This window comes from Bombyx mori, chromosome 14 (assembly GCF_030269925.1).
Source record: "Bombyx mori chromosome 14, ASM3026992v2".
Lineage (NCBI taxonomy): Eukaryota > Metazoa > Arthropoda > Insecta > Lepidoptera > Bombycidae > Bombyx > Bombyx mori.
The window spans coordinates 1,844,149-1,863,846 of record NC_085120.1 but is presented as its reverse complement, the minus strand read 5'-3'; the positions used below and the strand labels follow the sequence as shown (position 1 = coordinate 1,863,846).

General features: G+C 39.6%; 1 protein-coding gene across 2 annotated transcripts in view; it reads left to right on the top strand.

Annotated features, from left to right (window-relative positions):
- The window catches only part of PTSP (prothoracicostatic peptide), a 90,226-nt gene that overhangs the window by 41,001 nt on the left and 29,527 nt on the right, over nucleotides 1–19,698 (top strand).

Here is a 19,698-nt window from a genome sequence, read left to right as displayed (position 1 = left end):
CAGTACTCCCAACTCTAATTCGTATTATAACTACTAAGGACAGTGCATGCGATATGATTTAGAATAAAGCAATGGATACATTAACATCAATTGTCAAGATAGGCACTTGCTTCGTGTTGCAGTGTGTAGAAGCTTTGATAACTGGTTGTAGTTTTTGGTGGTTTTTACTGGTGGTAGGACCTCTTGAGAGTCCGCGCGGGTAGGTACCACCACCCTGCCTGTTTATTTCGTGAAGCAGTAATGCGTTTCGGTTTGAAGGATGGGGCAGCCGTAACTATAGGTACTGAGACCTTAGAACTTATATCTCAAGGTGGATGGCGCATTTGCGTTGTAGATGTCTATGGGCTCCAGTAATCACTTAACACCAGGTGGGCTGTGAGCTCGTCCATCCATCTAAGCAATAAAAAATAAATAAATAAAAACTGCTAACTTCGAAATGAACCTTGAGCTTTTTTGGGCAAGATACTCAATAATATAAAGCTTTAAACGAAAACCTATTTGACGTCGGTGTGATTTGAAATTTGACGACAGAAAAAATGCGACAAATTTTAGTCTTCGCGACATAAAATATCTGAATGCTTCACTACCGCGTGTATGTTATACGAATGTACTTTTCTTTCTTATTGTGAATGTTAAGTGAAGTCCGATGTAACGCGATCTAATAAGTTGACAAGGCATTTTATTACGTAGCTGCATGGTCTAAAAAAAGGTAAATAATTTACTATATAAAAAAGAACATAATATTCCTAAATAACCTAAAAGTACATGCTATTATCCGCAACACGCTTCGTCAGATTACAGAAATAGAGTTATCAGCAACATGCTTCGTCAAAAAGTACAATACTTACTTTCACCTACAAGCGTCGTTATAACTCTAAAATATAAAACGGCTATTTCACTCATTTAATAGGAACGCACAATTGTTTCTCGAGAGAAATAGTGGGAAATAGAACTCAGCCAGCTAAAAACACGACCTCTCATCACAAAACTCTGTTAGCATAGTTAGCATAGCAGTGGCAAATACACAAAACCTGCGAGCCACAATAAAAAAAAACTTTGTTAAGGAAAATTTCAATTGATTTTGGACTGGATTAAATATAATTAATTAAAATATATCATGCGTTTAAACTCTTCAACGACATTTTCACATAATTATGTGTATAATTAGTATTTTTTATTAATTACTTCTACATTAAGCTCTCCGCTAAATGGCCACATATGTGGACATCATTTTAATTAATATTCACATTTTTTTATCTTACTGAATTGTTTTGAATATAAAATGTAGGTACACAATAAAGAACAAATTGAGTTCATGTTTTGTGTAGTTTAAACGTTCATCCCTGAAGAGGTTAAGCAATAAAGAAAGAAATTCACGGTACATAATTTTTAACCCAAAAACTGGCAACACTGAATGATGTACCGTCGAAAAAGTCAACATTCAATTTCGCGCCTGCCATATTTCGAAATCCCAGTAGTAGCTTAACCACCACAAGTAGACCTGTACAGCAGATGAAACTCACTCCCACAGTAGACCATCCGAAAGCAGCTTACATTCACCAGTTTAGCGAGACCCGTCTTACGTGCGAGCTCTCATATTCCGGAAAGGTTCGATGAAAGTGGATTTATTATGTTAGACGGCTTTATTGATACAAATTGATATCGGAATGTTGTAGCTTAATAATAGAAATATGTTCTCGAAATTCGTTCGTATACAAATATAGGTGAAAGTGAATGACAATTTGGAGGTAATTTTGCCATTCCCTTTCCACAGAATAAAAAAATATAGACAAGACTCATTACAAAGAGTACTGAAGTTTGTTACGTGCGTTAGTAGTTTGTCTGTGTTTTAAGCCGTTGTTACTTACAAGCACATCTACAAATACATAAAGAATAGTATTAAAACAATTTAATAGAATGTGCTCATAGACGTAATATGACGTCTATGAATGTGCTATGAAAAATAAGAGTTGACTTAAAGGTCGTAAATACCAGGTCCAAAAAAAAAATTGTAAGTCGTTGTTTTGATGCTGACGAAAATATATTTATTATTTAAGTTATAGGTAAACGGCTTGTTATTCTTACTCATATTCATTGTCGTTCCTATTAATACGATAGTGTTTTGAAATCTAAATGAAAATTACATCCTCCTGTTACAAAATTTTAAAGCCCAAATCAATTATTTCTTTTATTAAATTGCATCGAGACCATGCTACTAAAAATATCAATAATTCGATTTCTTATGATATACAGAACGATATATATACACGGCAGCGGCTTGACTATATCCCTGGCATTGCTGAGGCCCATGAGCGACGGTAACCACTTACCATCAGACGGGCCGCATGTTCGTCTGTCTACAAGAGCAACTTATTCAAAAACTTATATTTTATAACTAACTAATTTTTCTAACTATAGTGTAGAAGTATCAAAGGAGCATTGAAAAGATGCTCTGCTTAATCACAGAATAATGACGTCACTGTGCACCACAGTTTTTCTTCAATAAACAACCAGAGCATCCGCGGTCGCGACACGTGACTGCCGGTCCTCCGGCCGGATTACAAACACTGAGATCGTGTTCATGTGATAATCCATACGAATAGTTCAAATATTATAATTGTTCCGATAACTTGAGTTTATAGATCTGTGGGCAAATATGGAGATTTCAAGCACTCAGTCAAAATCTTTGGTGATTAACGGTCTTATGAAATAGTAAACTCACAGATTGGCATGCCGATAATACCCACCAGCTCCTGTAACCCTGATGATAGCCGTACTAGCGTACTGGAAAACCAGTTTTTACTTTACTTTGAATTAGGTCAAATTTTAAGTTGTGTGTTTGTTATCAATCGGACGGCCTATGTCTTCGTATTTCGAAAAATAGAATTCAAACAATAATTCTGGACACAGCAATAGCTCGCACAATGAAATCTGCAGAACCTATAAACAGTGATTCCAAAAAAAATTGTCGGTACATATACACTTTAATTGTCACGACATGTCTGTCTGTCTGTCTGTCTGTCTTGTAATACATATTTTAAATTAATTTACTAATAATCCAAATTACCTTTACGATTTCAACCTCGCGTTTTAATTTCATTATATTTATATATTTATTATTATTATTTATAATAAACTTTAATCTTTTATCTTTGAAGTCACTTATTAGTGTGGAATCTCTAGTTTCAATGAAGAATTGAATCTCACTGTGAGTTAGGGCTGTAAATAATGTGTCTTAAACATGATGTGTAATAAAACTAGCACAAGTCATCCGGCCCATGGGCTGCACTACAAAGACTTCCTGTCGATAATCATAATCCGATGCACTTACTACTAAACACAGAGCGCGTTCACCGCTCAGGATTACTACGCGAGTCTCCTACAGTGTGCTTAGAGCGAGTCTTTTAACGTTCTCGATAGCGTAAAAGTTAACTCAAATTTGTATGGCGTTGGAAGTTTCGCCTACGTTTGCCGCTAGAGGCGTTGTTTCAATTACACACAAATTTGAGTTAACTTTCACGATATCGAAAACGTTAAAAAACTCTCACTAAGTACCGTGATGACAAGGTGGCAATTTACACGCATCGTAATATTTGAAAACTTTAAAATTCACATGTTTTCGTGAACGGGTTAAGCTGAAACATTCGTGAAAGACTATCAATCACAGTTCATCATTGGGATAGCGCCCGTATTGCTTCTGATATTACAAAAATTTACGTATTAAAAAAACACGCACAAATATTTTTATTATTTCGTAAAATTTTAATGCATTATAGTTAGTTAAAGGTGTGAGCGTCCAACTCAAGCAAACAACTAAGACCACTGCAATGAAATATGTAGAACATAATTTCAATCATCAATTTTCAATCTTCATATTTCAATCTGAATTCTTCTCCTTCGTTTTCTTGCCCTTATTCCACATTATGCCAGATCAGTGCTGCATGTTCTCTTATGAAATCGCATAGGATTGGCATCGCTTTTACGACCGATCATCTGACGTCAATTCTTCTTGGGTGGGTATGCAACCATCTATACGTATTTAAGAAACTAAAAACCTTTTACCCCATAGAATTGACTTCACCTTCCGTGTTTGCACAAAACGTGTTCTTCAAACTGAAAATTTCAAGAGAGGCTGCTGTAAATTTGAGGCGAAAGTAAATAAAACGTTTACTCACAGCAGCCCTCCACGGTAATGAGCTAGTAATGAGTTGCGGATGGAGGTCTTCGCGTAATTTGCACTCCACGAGGTAATGCCGCGCCAAGATACTCTGTCTACTTATTTATTTGTATGTACTTTACGACCAGATTTATAAAAACTGTTTACAAAGACGATAGGCGGTTAGTTTTAATAATTAATGATCGAGGCGATAGTTGAAAATAAGCAGATTGATATTTTGTAGCGTATAGGGAGTAAGGTATTTATGGTGACCATTTTTGACAATATCGGTTAGCTTGGTATGGACATGTGATGCGTAGAGAGAAAACTAGGAGATGTATGGAAATGGTAGTGCAAGGTAGAGGGGGAAGAAGTCGACCGAAGAAGACATGGATGGAGTGTGTGAATAGCGATATAAGAGAGAGAGAGAGGAGTGAGTGTTGAGATGACGGCTGAGAAAAGAGAATGGAAGGGAAAAATTAGCTGTGCCGACCCCCACCTAGTGGGATAAGATGGAGAAAAGGAAAAGGACTTTCGACAATATCTCCACTGGTGGCGGGAGCACTATGTCCTAGCCAAGGCTGCTTCGTTACTTTCTTCGAACTTTCGAACTTCGAACTTCGTTCTTCGAACTTCGAAACTTTCTATTGCATATTGGATTTGTTGATTATAATGCATATTGGATTAATGTCGATGATACGGTCGTGAGCTGCCATGAGCTATTGTAACGTGATGAGGCAGTAGAGGTGCGGGCTATAGGACCAGGAAGCGCCGTGAGTCGGCCATGATAGACCTATTGAGGCTGCGGTTCTAGCTTGCTGTGGGATGACTGTTGATGAATTGGGCTTAACCTCACTTAACCTCAATTGTGCGGGAACTGATAGTCAACGTTGATGACTGATAATGTGCTGTGATTTAGACGCTATGGCTTGACGATTACATACCTATTTAAATCTACGTAAATCGCATAAACACACGATCCCTTCGTCGCGGTCTATATAGTCAAATTAATTTCCCCGTCCTGTTCGCCGCCGTAACCGCCATCTTGTTAAGCACGCAAAAAAAAAACTCTGAAACTCGAGTGAATCTTAAACATTTTTCATTCGATCAAATTTTACCAACTTCGAGCAAATTTCTTTGACCGAGTTACAGGTATTCTATTCCTTTCAATAACGCTACGCGAATATTCAACCGGTGTAAGCTTGTTACAAAATAAACGCGAGTTTACCTCTGTGCCGGAAATTTTTTGAACAATTTCCATTTTGACTGTCAGAAAGGATATACGTCTCAGTTACTTCATTGCAGCGAGAAGAAGGTACAAAGAAAAGCGTCCTGGTTTTTTACTAGTGGTAGGACATCTTGTGAGTCCGCACGGGTGGGTACCACCACGCCTGTTTCTGCCGTGAAGCAGTAATGCGTTTCGGTTTGAAGGGTGAGCCAGCCGTTGTACGTTAAAACTGAGACCTTACAACTCATATATGGAGATGGGTGGCGGCATTTACGTTATAGATGTCTATGGGTTCCGGTTACCACTTAATACCAGGTGGGCTGTGAGCTCATACACCCATTTAAGCTATATATAAAACATTATAGCAAGATAATGTATTGCTCATGTATATGTACATACCTGCTCTCTCTTCCTCCTCCTTGTATCATGTTCCTCAGTGCTGAGGGTCGGGACCTTTACGGAGCACTTTTGTTCGGACTATGTTCCTCCATTCACTCCAGTCCTCTGCGCAGCGGATAGCGACATTGATGCTGGACTCTAATGTCGGCTTAATTTGATAGGAGACTACTTACTTGAAAGAGTACTCATTCTCGGCAAAGTCTAAGGAAAGAGGCCAAGGGGCGTAGTCTATGCGCTGGTTCGATCTCTCTCGTAAATAGGATGTATAGGAACATTTTCCGAAACTAACAAAAAAAACATACTAAGAACGCGTTGTAATGTAACATTATATAATTAATATGAAAATATATTTATTTCTTGTGACTTATTTTTGAAACAATATTAGATTGTAACTCCTTGCATCGATAGTCCTCAATGCTGAGGGTCGTGGCCGCATAAAGCTTTCTTGGGAAAATACACATTTTTTTTTTTATTGCTTAGATGGGTGGACGAGCTCACAGCCCACCTGGTGTTAAGTGGTCACTGGAGCCCATAGACATCCAAAACGTAAATGTGCCATCCACCTTGAGATACAAGGTTTATTATCACATTTGGTGGGGACCCGCGTCCTTCCACGACAGTACTTTTGGAAGAGAGTTCTTTGAGGTTAGTTAGCCATAATAACAATACTAATTTTTTTTTTTTTTTTTTTTTTTTTTTTATGATTGAAAGTTTACTGGTGGCCCGAAGGCCTTTCCAGTTTCACCAGGACAGGTGGGCGAACAAAGGCTCAGCCAAGAGGGGTGGGATTTGCTAACAACTGCCCGAGCGCCTCCGAAGGAGACCTAACAACTCAAGAGCAATTGTTTCGCGAATGAATCTACTACCGGATCGGAATCGCGACCCGCTGAGAAGATCCGGCGAGAAAATCAGCGGGCTGATGCATGGGTTAGGTTGCACGTCGACCTCTTTGTCGAGTTCGACGAGTACGGTTACCGGGGTCCCTAAGCCTGCCCCTAGTATTAGAGCTGAAGGCATCTAATGCAAAGGTTATTGGATCTGATGGATCCGTAAGGACGTGTCTAGGGCGTCGACGGTGACTGGCTCCTGCATGATCAGGATTCGGGGAGTAGTCAGCGGCGGCTACGATAAGGCGATTATCATGACGCATAGCCTTATCGAAGTACCGTTCCGACGCTGACTTCATGTATTTCTGGATAGATTCGAGGCCCAGGTCGTCGTGTAGGTCAACGTTCTTCACGAACCACGGAGCCCCGACAGCTAGCCTGCAAAAGCGGGATTGTAGGGATTGGAGGGTGTCTATGTGTGTGCGGGCCGCGTGAGCGAACACCACACTCGCGTAAGTCATGACGGGCCTTATGCAAGTTTTGTAAAGTGTCACCTTGTTCCGAAGGGACATTTTACTCCGCTTACAGATCATGGGGTAGAGTCTACCGAGAATAAACGCGGCATGGTCACGGACTGATTTTATATGCGGGCGGAATGTCATCGATGCATCCAGGGTAACGCCCAGGTACTTGACCTTCCTGGCCCAGGGTATGGGTTGTCTAAAGAGAGTAATCGGGGGTGTGAGATTCCTCCTCCTAATCCGGGAGGAAATCCGTGTGGAGCTTCCCCTCTGAAATAGCACCGCAGTACTTTTCGCTGGGTTGATGTATATGCGCCATTTTCGGAACCACTGTCCTAGGGCTAGGGCTGCGCTCTGAAGCTTCTTCGCGATTAGGGACTTATTTCTACTAGAATAGTAAACAGTCGTGTCGTCGGCGAATAAAGCTAAATGGGTCGGCGGCGACCGGGGAATATCGTTGACGAATAAGCTAAATAGGAGGGGTGAGAGGACAGAGCCTTGCGGGACTCCAGCTGTGAGAGGTCGTGGGGAGGAGCGGGTTCCCTCGACTCGATATCGAAAAGAGCGGTTCGACAAGAAGTCCCGTATGATGAGCACGAGACTATCCGGCACGCCCATGTTGAATAGTTTGAAAATCAAACCATTGTGCCAGACTTTGTCGAACGCTTTTGCGACGTCGAAGAAGAGAGCTCCCGTGTATAACGGTTTTGGTCGATTAAGCCCCACAAGAATGTGCTCTGTGAGGCGGTGCACCTGTTGAACGCATGAGTGATTTGTACGGAATCCGAATTGTTCATCGATGAGAATGCCCTTGGATGAGACGAAGTCTCTGAGGCGTTTGTAGAGCAGACGCTCATACAGTTTGCCTAGAGACATGAGGAGGCTAATCGGGCGGTAGCTCGTCGGATGATTTTTTGGTTTACCGGGTTTATGTATGCCGATAACGTCCGCTTCTTTCCACACCGCGGGAAAGATACAGTTCGCCATAGCGGCATTGAAAATAGATGCCAACATCACGATGAGTTGGACGGGTAGAAGTTTAATAACGCGGTTAGATATACCGTCGGAACCGGGAGCCTTGCGAGGACGTAGGTCTTTGATCAAGTCTTTAACTTCTATCGGGGTGACGGGTGGTAACGCATCCGATGGTGGCAAGGAGGCTCTGCGTTCTACCTCACTGTCTACTAATTCTACATGAACAGGGTCCACGGATTGAGTGCTGGGCGTGCATTGGGTTTGCAATGTATCGGCCAGCAGCTCTGCTTTTTCGTCATCATTGAACGCCGCGAGTCGGCCTGAGGAGCCTACGAGGGGGGGCATAGTTACTACCGTATCCGATTTGAGAGTACGAGCTAAGCGGTAGTAAGACCTTTGGGAGGGCGCGAGTCCTTCTAAGAAATCAGACCATCTGGCATCTCGGACTTCGGCGATGCGAGACTTTACGTCGCGTTGTAGGGCACGCATTCGAATACGATTTTCCGCGGTAGGATATCTGTCGTAGGCGCGTATCGAGGCGTTCTTAGCTCTAAGGAGTTCCCTAATATCGTCGGACAATTTGAAGCGGTGAAGGAAGTCCTCCGCTACAACTTGTTTCGATGACCTATCTAATGTCAAGGTGATGTGTGACGTTAAGATGTCTATGGCTTCAGCGGTATCCTGAGGAGACGGGATAGAGTCCGGGTTAAACGGGAGCGATGGTGGATCAGATTCAGCCAGGCTGATGCCCAGCGTGTGCCAATCCACCACAGTCCTCGTGACGGGAACGGAATCGGGAGCGCGACCGAGCTTCATAACGACGGGACGGTGGTCTGAATCTAACTCTGAAACTACTTCGATCGAGTGTAAGCGCAGAGTTACGTTTTTTAATAACGCTATGTCGAGTATATCCGGGCGATGCGCGATATTTAGCGGGTAGTGAGTCGGGGTTAGCGGAGCGACGATATCGAAGGCGAGATCATCGACTAACGCGTCAAGCCGCCAATAACAATACTATCGGTGCGCCCTAATATCCTCGATCAGATTCCATAACTCTTGCATTAGATGGCTTCAGCTCTAACACTAGGAGCAGGCTTAGGGACCCCGGTAACCGTACTCATCGAACTCGACAAAGAGTTCGACGTGCAACCTAACCTAAGCATCAGCCCGCTGAGTTTCTCGCCGGATCTTCTCAGCGGGTCGCAATTCTGATCCAGTAGTAGATTCATTCGCGAAGCAGCTGCTCTTGAGTTGTTAGGTCTCCTTCGGAGGCGCCCAGGCAGCTGTTAGCAAATCCCACCCCTCCTGGCTGTGCCTTTGCTCGCCCAACTGTCCTGGTGAAACTGGAAAGGCCTCCGGGCCACCAGTAAACTCGCAATCATAAAAAAAAGAAAACCTTTATATCCTGTTGAGGACGATATCTAACGATATATACAGACAGTAAAAGAGATAAGACTGATCCTAATTCAAATTTATCATTAAACATTAATAACAAGCAACTGGGCTCTTCCAACATTACAATAAAGGGCCGAATCTGAACTACTCAAATATAATACACGAGAGTAAATACATCTACAGACTACGCCAATAATACTAGTGTTAACAACCGAATCCATAACAAGTTTCTGTTTGTTTGTGTTGTGTATACACGCCCGTTCCGTCTCTGGTTAGACAGACAAATAGATTACGTAATTGAAATAATGTTTTTGTGACTTACAAATGTTATAAAAGACATGTAAGCGTGTACCTGACCGTGGGCTAATCGATAGTCGTGGTATTCTCTAGTTATTCTTAATAATTGTTTTTTAATCCGAACACCAAAATATTCTGGCAATACTCTCTAAAGATAGCTATCAAATATGGCCTAAAGGTCTAGGATACCAAGCCATAAACTCAAAAAAAAAACTATCTAATAGCACCATTGGTTCGCAGCATTAGTTTTAGACCAAAAACGTATTGAAATACCTGACCCTGGACTAATCGATAGTCGTGGTATTCTCTAGTTATTCTTAATAATTGTTTTTAATTGTTTTTTAATCTAAACACCAAAATATTCTTACAATACTCGTCTCAAAGATACCTATCAAATAGCATCATTGGTTCGTACTTACCATTAGTTTTAGATCAAAAACTCATTAAAATAACTATCGTCTATGACCTCTGAGTATCTTTGGGGAAAGGGCAAGGAAAGATCTTTGACCTAGCATCATTGCTTACTTAAACTTATTTAAACTAATATTATAAAGCTGAAGTTGAACGCACTAATCTCAGGAACTTCTGGTCCGATTTGAAAAATTCTATCAGCGTTAAATAGCCCATTTATTGAGAAAGGCTTACGTCAATTATTATTACCAAATACAAGCGGAGCACTAAATAAGGAATGTTTTAAAATCGGTTCTTTTTTTCTTTTTGCGAGCTTTAGAGGAGCATTACAGGAGCATTCGGGAAGTCTACCCTTTCAAACAAAAAAAGAAAAAGAAAGAACCCAGTATCTCTTATAAGTTTACAGGAACTTATGTCTCGACACTTCTCACGTTTTTACTAAATACCTGTTATTCTTTGGTAACCACAGAAAGATCGTGTCATATTTAGAGAAACAACAGTTCTAGATTACTTGTCAGAGTTTCCGATTCAGAGTCCTAATAAGGAAATCTCATATGTGCGTCAATTTTATTGTTTTTCTCACACAAACAGACTGTTCATAGAATTATTCTGAAAAAAAAAGAGAGAGAGTTCTCGCTACAAACACGCTATTAAAACTAAACGCTAGTTAAGACAAATGGATCAAACTGAACTAATTAAAACTATAAATTAACTGTACGATTTAATGATTGGACGTTTGAACAATGAGAAAGGCCGACTCATCTTCGGCAACTGTAATGGTATCCGTTTTGTCTAAGCCTTCAGTTTTTGTTTTGGTGTCACAATGAATAATACGTTAACGGAGAGCTTAGGAACATTTACGTAAATTTAAATGAACGAAAAGCGAATCTATACTAATATTATAAAGAGGAAAGATTTGTTTGTTTGTTTGTAGTTTAGTAGTCGTCGTGGCCTAACGGATAAGACGTCCGGTGCATCGTGTTGAAGCGATGCACCGGTGTTCGAATCCCGCAGGCGGGTACCAATTTTTCTAATGAAATACGTACTAAACAAATGTTCACGATTGACTTCCACGGTGAAGGAATAACATCGTGTAATAAAAATGAAACCCGCAAAATTATAATTTGCGTAATTACTGGTGGTAGGACCTCTTGTGAGTCCGCGCGGGTGGGTACCACCACCCTGCCTATTTCTGCCGTGAAGTAGTAATACGTTTCGGTTTGAAGGGTGGGGCAGCCGTTGTAACTATACTTGAGACCTTAGAACTTGTATCTCAAGGTGGGTGGCGCATTTACGTTGTGGGTGTCTATGGGCTCCAGTAACCACTTAACACCAGGTGGGCTGTGAGCTCGTCTACACATCTAAGCAATAAAAAAAAAAAGTATTGAATAGGCTCCGAAACTACTGAACCGATTTCTCCGAGTGACATAGGCTAAATTTTTTTTAAGAAAGTTAGCGATCCTTACTATAATTTTTGTTAAAGACCCGAGCGAAGCCGGAGCGGGCCGCTAGTCACAAATAAATAGCTTCGTTTTTTAAACAGCTAATTAGTCTGTTGAGATTTATGAGGCTTTGTGGGGCTTTAACGAGTCGCCGATACGATTAAAAACATCAAGAAGTAAGAGGACTAGGATTGGCATTGACTTTACGAGGACTCTTCGTCGTGATCATATGCTGATCTTTCCAAAAAAAACAGGAACATTACTTAGGCGGTTAGTCAACATGAAATCATAATAAACCCGTAATCCCTTAAGCCTTCTAATCATAGAGCTCCGAGTCGAATGTCGATATTGTGCAAATAGTCACATATGTTACAAATGGAATACGAATTTAATCGTTCCCTTGTAATCCAAGGGCTGTAAGGGTGCGTACACAGTAGCATTCCGGGTAGTTTTTTTTCATCATTTCATCATCTCATTATTTATCGTTAAGTCATTCATCAGCTCATTTTTTTTAATGATCGTTTCGTAAAGTATCAGAAATAATAACATAAGTAAGAGTGAATCAATAATATCTACAAAATATTAATAATAAAATATTAGTAAATTTTAGTGTAGTTTTTGGTTATTATATTTTGTAGGTCAGCATACGATCAGATATAGATAAGTTAAGACATGCGTTGTTTATTTATTTATTATTAGGTAATTTTGTTTTACTTTTGCTGCACACTGATTTACAAGGTTATTATATAAAACTAGCCATACTCGCCCGCTTCGCTGGGCATTAAAAATTAACATTATTATTTATTGTCATTATTAGGGAGTCCAACACTCATATAATATTAGCCTATCCATTAAGCACATGTATTTTCTACATGAATACCAAGTTTCAAGTCAATCGGATGCAAGGTTCAGTAGTTATAACGGAACATCCGTAAAAACCACTGTAGATTTATGAATTAGTATAGATTTAATGCGACTAAATTTTTGAAGAGCTATGTGCGACTGACTTACTTCGTAATGGCTTGATACATTGCAACCTTACTAAATGCATGCTATGCTAACTTCAGCCGGCTAGTGAATCAAGCAAATTAATTAAATAAAAAATAAAAACTATTTTACGACCGAATTAATTAACAACTTAAGGTGAATTGCGGCCAAATGTTACCATAATACCTTCGTACACTTAACCAATTCGTATTTATTCAAAAATAACTACTTGAATATTCTAAATTATACATAGCTACGTTTACACTTTCTTCTGATTTAACCTTGTTGACTGTCCTATTATTCAGACATAGTGGAACGGACATGATTAATTCATATAATTCATCATATACACCATGACCGAAGCTCTAGGGACAGTCGGATAAGGTACCGAGAAACGCACACCGGACACAAACACAAAACGATTTACATAATCCCATGCTCAATTTTAATATTGATCTCACCGATTGCTTTGTTCGCGTTCAATTCAATATCTTTCAAAAGATACGCTTCTATTAAAAGCGGCCTTTTCGTGTCTAGATTTTGACGGAATGGTAGAAGAGTGAGAGAAGATTGTAATTGGAGAGGCCTTATTTTTTTTTGTCAGGAGGAAATTGCCGGACTTCCGCCCTCCAGTGGAAATAGAAGGCGGGGCATGTCGAAGTCAAACCGACTAAAACCTCCTGTCGCTCAACAACCAGCATCTCGACCTCGCATGAGACAGAACTCATGAAAAAGCAAAGGGGGGGAAGCGTGGAGAGGCCTATGTCCAGTAGTGGACTACTATAGGCTGATGACGGTGATGATGATGATGAAAAGAAAATTTATCTGTGTGTTTACAGTTTACACATGGTAAGGCGAACATATTCTAATTTCGCTTAATTATTCTTCGTCTACCGCAGAAATTATATTCGAATACTTTATACACAATTGAAACAGGAATTGCAATTATTATTTTTTATATTTCAGGAAGTGTGTTTTTAAATTCTTAATTTATCGTACATTAAAAGTTCTTATCGGATGAGAAGTTATGTGTTTTTTGGATTTTAGATCTTAGAGCAAGCTACAGTTAACACACTTTTGATTACATAAATGTGTTTGCACGGAACCCTTTGCTGCGTAACCCGACACGCGCTCCCCGCATCGTCTCCCAATCCGTGACGCGTTGCGAGACAGTAATACGACGTACAACACGATCTGTATGAAATGTAAAAGTTACTTTTACAACTCGCGAATGATTTGAATGCATTAAAAATTTTTCATAAATTGTCATACCCTCACTTAGCCAACTACACCGCGCAACTCAAATCAATTTAGTTTCTAACAGCGACATAAAAAACTTAGTGTATATATAGGCATATAGGCTTTGTCAGACCTCTATGTTCGATCCGAAACCAGCACGAGGTGCCCGTCGAACACGTGCCGTGATCCGTGGCGCCGTATGTACTTTTTTAACAAAATATTGTTTAATCACTCACCGGGATCGATGACCTCGTCAAATTACGCCGTAAAACTTAGGAAAGAAGGCGTCAGGGCTGGGATTTGGGAGGAAAATTACGGATAGTGAAACCGTAGCAAAACGTAGAAAGACCGTCACACGTGAGTGTACCGTCCAATTCGAGAAGCAAGCAGAAGTAACAGATGTCAAGTCGCGAAGGCACCGTCAAATCGCGACCAGTGTTGCCGTGGTAAATTTAAAAAATCCACAGATTAGTTTCGAACACTCTTTGGTACTTCCATTAACCTAACAAATGATACCTCATATTAGCTATTTGTTGACCCATCATGACATATATTTGACAAAATCAGAAACATATATCACAGTATTATTTCTTTTTCGCTGTTCATAAAATGCATGTTTAACGACTTGTGCGTGCATGTTAGCTGGACGACGATTTTACCTCAAATACACGGAAATATCTCGATTTGCCAAATCAACAAAAAATATTTGTGCAAGACATAGCAACCCTTAGCACTTCGTTTACATGATATTCGTAAAACCATATAAAAGAAAAACTGCTCTTACATACTAGTCTCGAGGATCCGCGAATTATTTTAATTGGTTTTGTTTGAAACTGACATTTATCGGCCGCTAAGCCACCGGCACGATAATGGAATCGATCACGACCATTAACATGCCATTACAGACTCAAGGAATCCTAATTTCGAGTTATAGTGATGGGATAGTGAAATACGAGTACGTGGAACTAATGAAATATCCAACTCAAAAATATGCTTTTCTAGGGGGATTCTCAAAGTTTTTTTTTTGTTTTTTGTTTTTTATTACTTAGATGGATGGACGAGCTCACAGCCCACCTAGTGTTAAGTGGTTACTGGAGCCCATAGACATCTACAACGTAAATGCGACACCCACCTTGAGATATAAGTTGTAAGGTCTCAGTATAGTTACAACGGTTGCCTTCAAACCGAAAGGCATTACTGCTTCACGGCAGAAATAGGCAGGGCGGTGATACCTACCCGCGCGGACTCACAACAGGTCCTACCACCAGTAATTACGCAAATTATAATTTTGCGGGTTTCAATTTATTACACGATGTTATTCCTTCACCGTGGAAGTCAATCGTGAACATTTGTTGAGTACGTATTTCATTAGAAAAATTGGTACCCGCCTGCGGGGTTCGAACACCGGTGCATCGCTCTATACGAATGCACCGGACGTCTTATCCTTTAGGCCACGACGACTTCTATAAGTTATTAGCTCCTATTCGATTGTGCATAGTACGTATCTAGATTCAAGTCTGAGCGATAGTGAAGTGTTTTACGCTATGGTTTTTGTCCTACCTACTCGTTAGTAGCCTAGGGGGCAATTCCAGCCCGTGCGGGTAGGTGAGCTCACGGGCTCAACTTGAGAATTTACTAACACTAGCCCTAGCAAGACCAGTGCTTCGGAGATTTCTACTACCGGATCGAAATCGCGACCCATTGAGAATATACGGAGAGAAACTTTTTTTTTTTATTGCTTTGATTTGTGGACGAGCTCACAGTCCACCTGGTGTTAAGTGGTTACTGGAGCCCATAGACATCTACAACGTAAATGCGCCACACACCTTGAGATATAGTTCTAAGGTCTCAGTATAGTCACAACGGCTGCCCCACCCTTCAAACGGAAACACATTACTGCTTCACGGCAGAAATAGGCGGGACGGTGGTACCTACCCGTGCGGACTCACAAGAGGTCCTACCACCAGTAATTACGCAAATTATAATTTTGCGGGATTGATTTTTATTGCACGATGTTATTCCTTCACCGTGGAAGTCAATCGTGAACATTTGTTATGTACGTACTATTTCATTAGAAAAATTGGTACCCGCCTGCGGGATTCGAACACCGATGCATCGCTTTAACACGAATTCACCGGACGTCTTATCTTTTAGGCCACGACGACTTCAAAACTCCGCGGAAACGCTATGGCTATATGATATGAGAACGGAATATTCACTCGATAATACCCACATTACTGTTAATTCGTCTCTAGAGCGTGATCTTGGGAGTTTAAATTCATTTATGACATCAACGAGACATGTCTGCGTGTAACGACCCGATAATTGTGAGGTAAATTTAGCGGATAGAAGTTCTAACTTGAACGATAACTGTTTAATTGATATAATACGATGTATCGAAGCTTAATTGATAAACAGGAATTATTTGATTCATTTTTCTTCTTCTGAGTCGGTCTCTTCATTACTGAAGGTCGTGTCTAATCTGTAATGTGGACCACTCGATGCACAATGCTTCCCCACGTCTTCCTGTCCTCGGAGGTCTTTATAGTTCTAGAAGTTATCGGGGCCTTTACGAGCGATGTGGTCGAAGTACGCGAAGATTCATTTTTAATAATTAAAAAAAATATCAAAACTTAGAAAAAAAAACAATAGCTCAGTTATTAGCGGTAAAGATCGGGGTAATATTTGTCAGACTTTAAAGTCAAACATTTATCTGTATTTTATTGGGATAGGTATTATAAACCAAATTAAATTATAATTTGCATTTATATAAAAAAAAATGTATGTATGTAATTAAATACCCACAGTATAGAAAAACAGCCGTCATATAAACTATTACTTAGCATTAACACTAGGTATTTTATTACACATTTGTTGCATCGGCAGTGACTTGACTGTGCGCCTGGCATTATTGAATTAGACATGATTTTTACTTTATCGTATAAGGTAAATCGTATAAGGACTGAACAGTTTAAGCTGTTAATAATTTTAATTATGTTATTTTCACACTTTACTGGGCATCCGTATATCCAATAAAATTCTGTAGAATAGGGATCGCAGCGCATAAAATAAAATTTACACAGCTCCAAAATCTTCTGCTACAATAATAATTAAAAATTAATTAACACTTTTATTACGCCTTGCTCATTTTTTAATCGTCTTCGCCATCTTCCTTTTTCGCTGTCATCTTGTCAGTCATTCTCTTTTCTCTTTCTGTTTTCTCTCATTCATATCTTAACGTTCCGTTTCACGCTCATTTCATACGTTCTATTCTTACCAGTCCTACAATTCTTTTAAGTTCACTATAGGAAACGAGGCAATAATCAAATTAATAACATTTTCTTAGTACAATCTTTGTTTTGTTTGTGAACGATTACTGGTGGCCCGGAGGCCTTTCCAGCTTCACCAGGACAGGTGGACGAGTGCATTCGAAGGACACCTAACAACCCTAGAGCAGCTGCTTCGCGCATGAATGTACTACCGGATCGGAATCGCGACCCGCTGAGAAGATCCGGCGAGAAACTCAGCGGGCTGATGCATAGGTTAGGTTGTACGTCGAACTCTTTGCCAGGTTCGACGAGTACAGTTAATACAATTCCTTCTCGATAAAACAGTTCCGCAGCGATCGTGTCGACAACTAATACAAATTGAATCGATTAAGACGCAAACTTCTTGCATCACTTGCAGTTCAGTTGTGCCATTTCTAATAAATCAAACGAACCTTTGTTTATTTATTTTGTTAATAATCTGGTTTAATACATTCAATATGTATACTGTAATATATTATTCATGTAATGACAATATTAGAACTGTTTTCTAGTAGAATGACTCGGTGGCGCGGTAGTTAGCGCAGCTGACTGTTGCGCCGAGGGTCGTGGGTTCAATTTCTACATCGGCCAAATATTGCCCAACATTTTTTTTTAAATCACGCACGCTTAAGGTTCGAATTTAGGATCCCCTCTGTTATGGATACCAGAGACTGATATAGAAGATACTTATGTACGTTTTTTTTTAATTAATACATATTTATGTATATATTTTTTTTAAATAGAAACATAATATATATATTACACGTATGCGTGATTTGTTCCCAGTTATTTATTTATTTAAAACAATTAATAATCAAAGTTTTTTTAATGATGACAGATAATATTATACGTAGATATTAATAACATTCTCTCTGACTGACGTTTACAGCCACCATCAATTGCTACAATACACTTGAGATTTCAATCTTAATATTCTCACGACAGCGGAGACGCTCGCGTTGTGATCTCTGTAGCCACTTAACATCATAGGGAATGAGAGCTCATTATTGTTTACTCTGATCCGTAGACAGACATTGTTTCGGTTTGTTATTATTACAAATGTCTTCTCTTGTATACTACCTCAGTAGACAGATAAAATCTAATAGGGAATAAATATCATTTATTTATTTATTTATTGGGACTTCAGTTTCTATATCGAAAGCCGTGGTCACGACCTCAAAATCTGATTAGCATTTCGACAGGCTCGGAGGAGTCACTTGAGGTGATCCATTCATATCCATTTTACCATCGCGGTACTCATCGTCGTAATAGAAATCCTCCATATTACCTGAGATCACTGTTGCCAACCTTACAGTTTTAACTGTAGATCTACAGTTTTTCGGAAATTCTCTTAGGTTTCAATTTAGACCTCGAAATCTACAGTTTTTTATGTAATATGCTAGCGTCATCTATTTTATTAGAAAACGAGACTAAGAAATAAAAATCCTCCCGATCCATTAAATATGCTTTTAGGTACCTCAAGCACCGGTCACCGTTCTCGTCGAACCCGTCGCTTGCGACGAAGGGCTCGACGAGTAAATTAACCCATACACACAGCCCACTGAGCTTCTCGCCGGATCTTCTCAGTGGGTCGCGTTTCCGATCCGGTGGTAGATTCTGAGAAGCACGCCTCTTGCTAGGGTTCGTGTTAGCGACGTCGTCAGGTTTGAGCCCCATGAGCTCACCTACTAGTTAAGGTTACGCTGAAATAGCCTCTCAAGGCTATCAGCTTAGGTAGGAATAAAAAACAAAAAAAAGAAATAAACTTTCTACGACCACAATAAAAGGTACCTTGCACACAAAGTCAGAAATAAATTGTTTTGAGTTCAATGTGACAAATGACCATTTCAAAAAATTCAATAAAAATATGTACGATTTTAACAAAAGTAAAGACGAAACAGAAAATCAAGAAAACTTACAAATTGAAAATGAAATAGTAGCAGTAATACTATCTAACATGCAGCCACTGGAATAATTGCATCCTTGAGACTTTTGATTTTGACATTTAATTCGATAAAAACTTTGATAATTACACAATTTTTCTTGTTCTTAATGCCCTCCCTACAATGTATTCTATTTATTATTACTAACATTAAATTATAAAAAATCTATACTAATATATAAATCTACAGTGGTTTTTATGGATGTTCCGTTATAACTCCTGAATGAACCATGCATCCGATTGACTTGAAACTTGGTATCTATATAGAAAATACATGTACTTAATGGATAGGCCAATATTTATATGAGTGTTGGACTCCCTACACCAGTTGCGGGGGCGTTAATGATGAGAATGTTTGTGGGGGTGAAAAATAATAATGTTAATTTTAAATTCCCAGCGAAGCGGTCGGGTACAGCTACTATAATATAAAGATAAAGATGTAGATTTATTGTTTTTTAATTTGATATTTACAGTTTTCTACAGTTTTTTTAAGCATATCTACAGTTTTGCTCTATGCCGGGCTTGGCAACCCTGCCTGAGACTGGAACCGCCCTGCGTTTCAAAGGGTTTA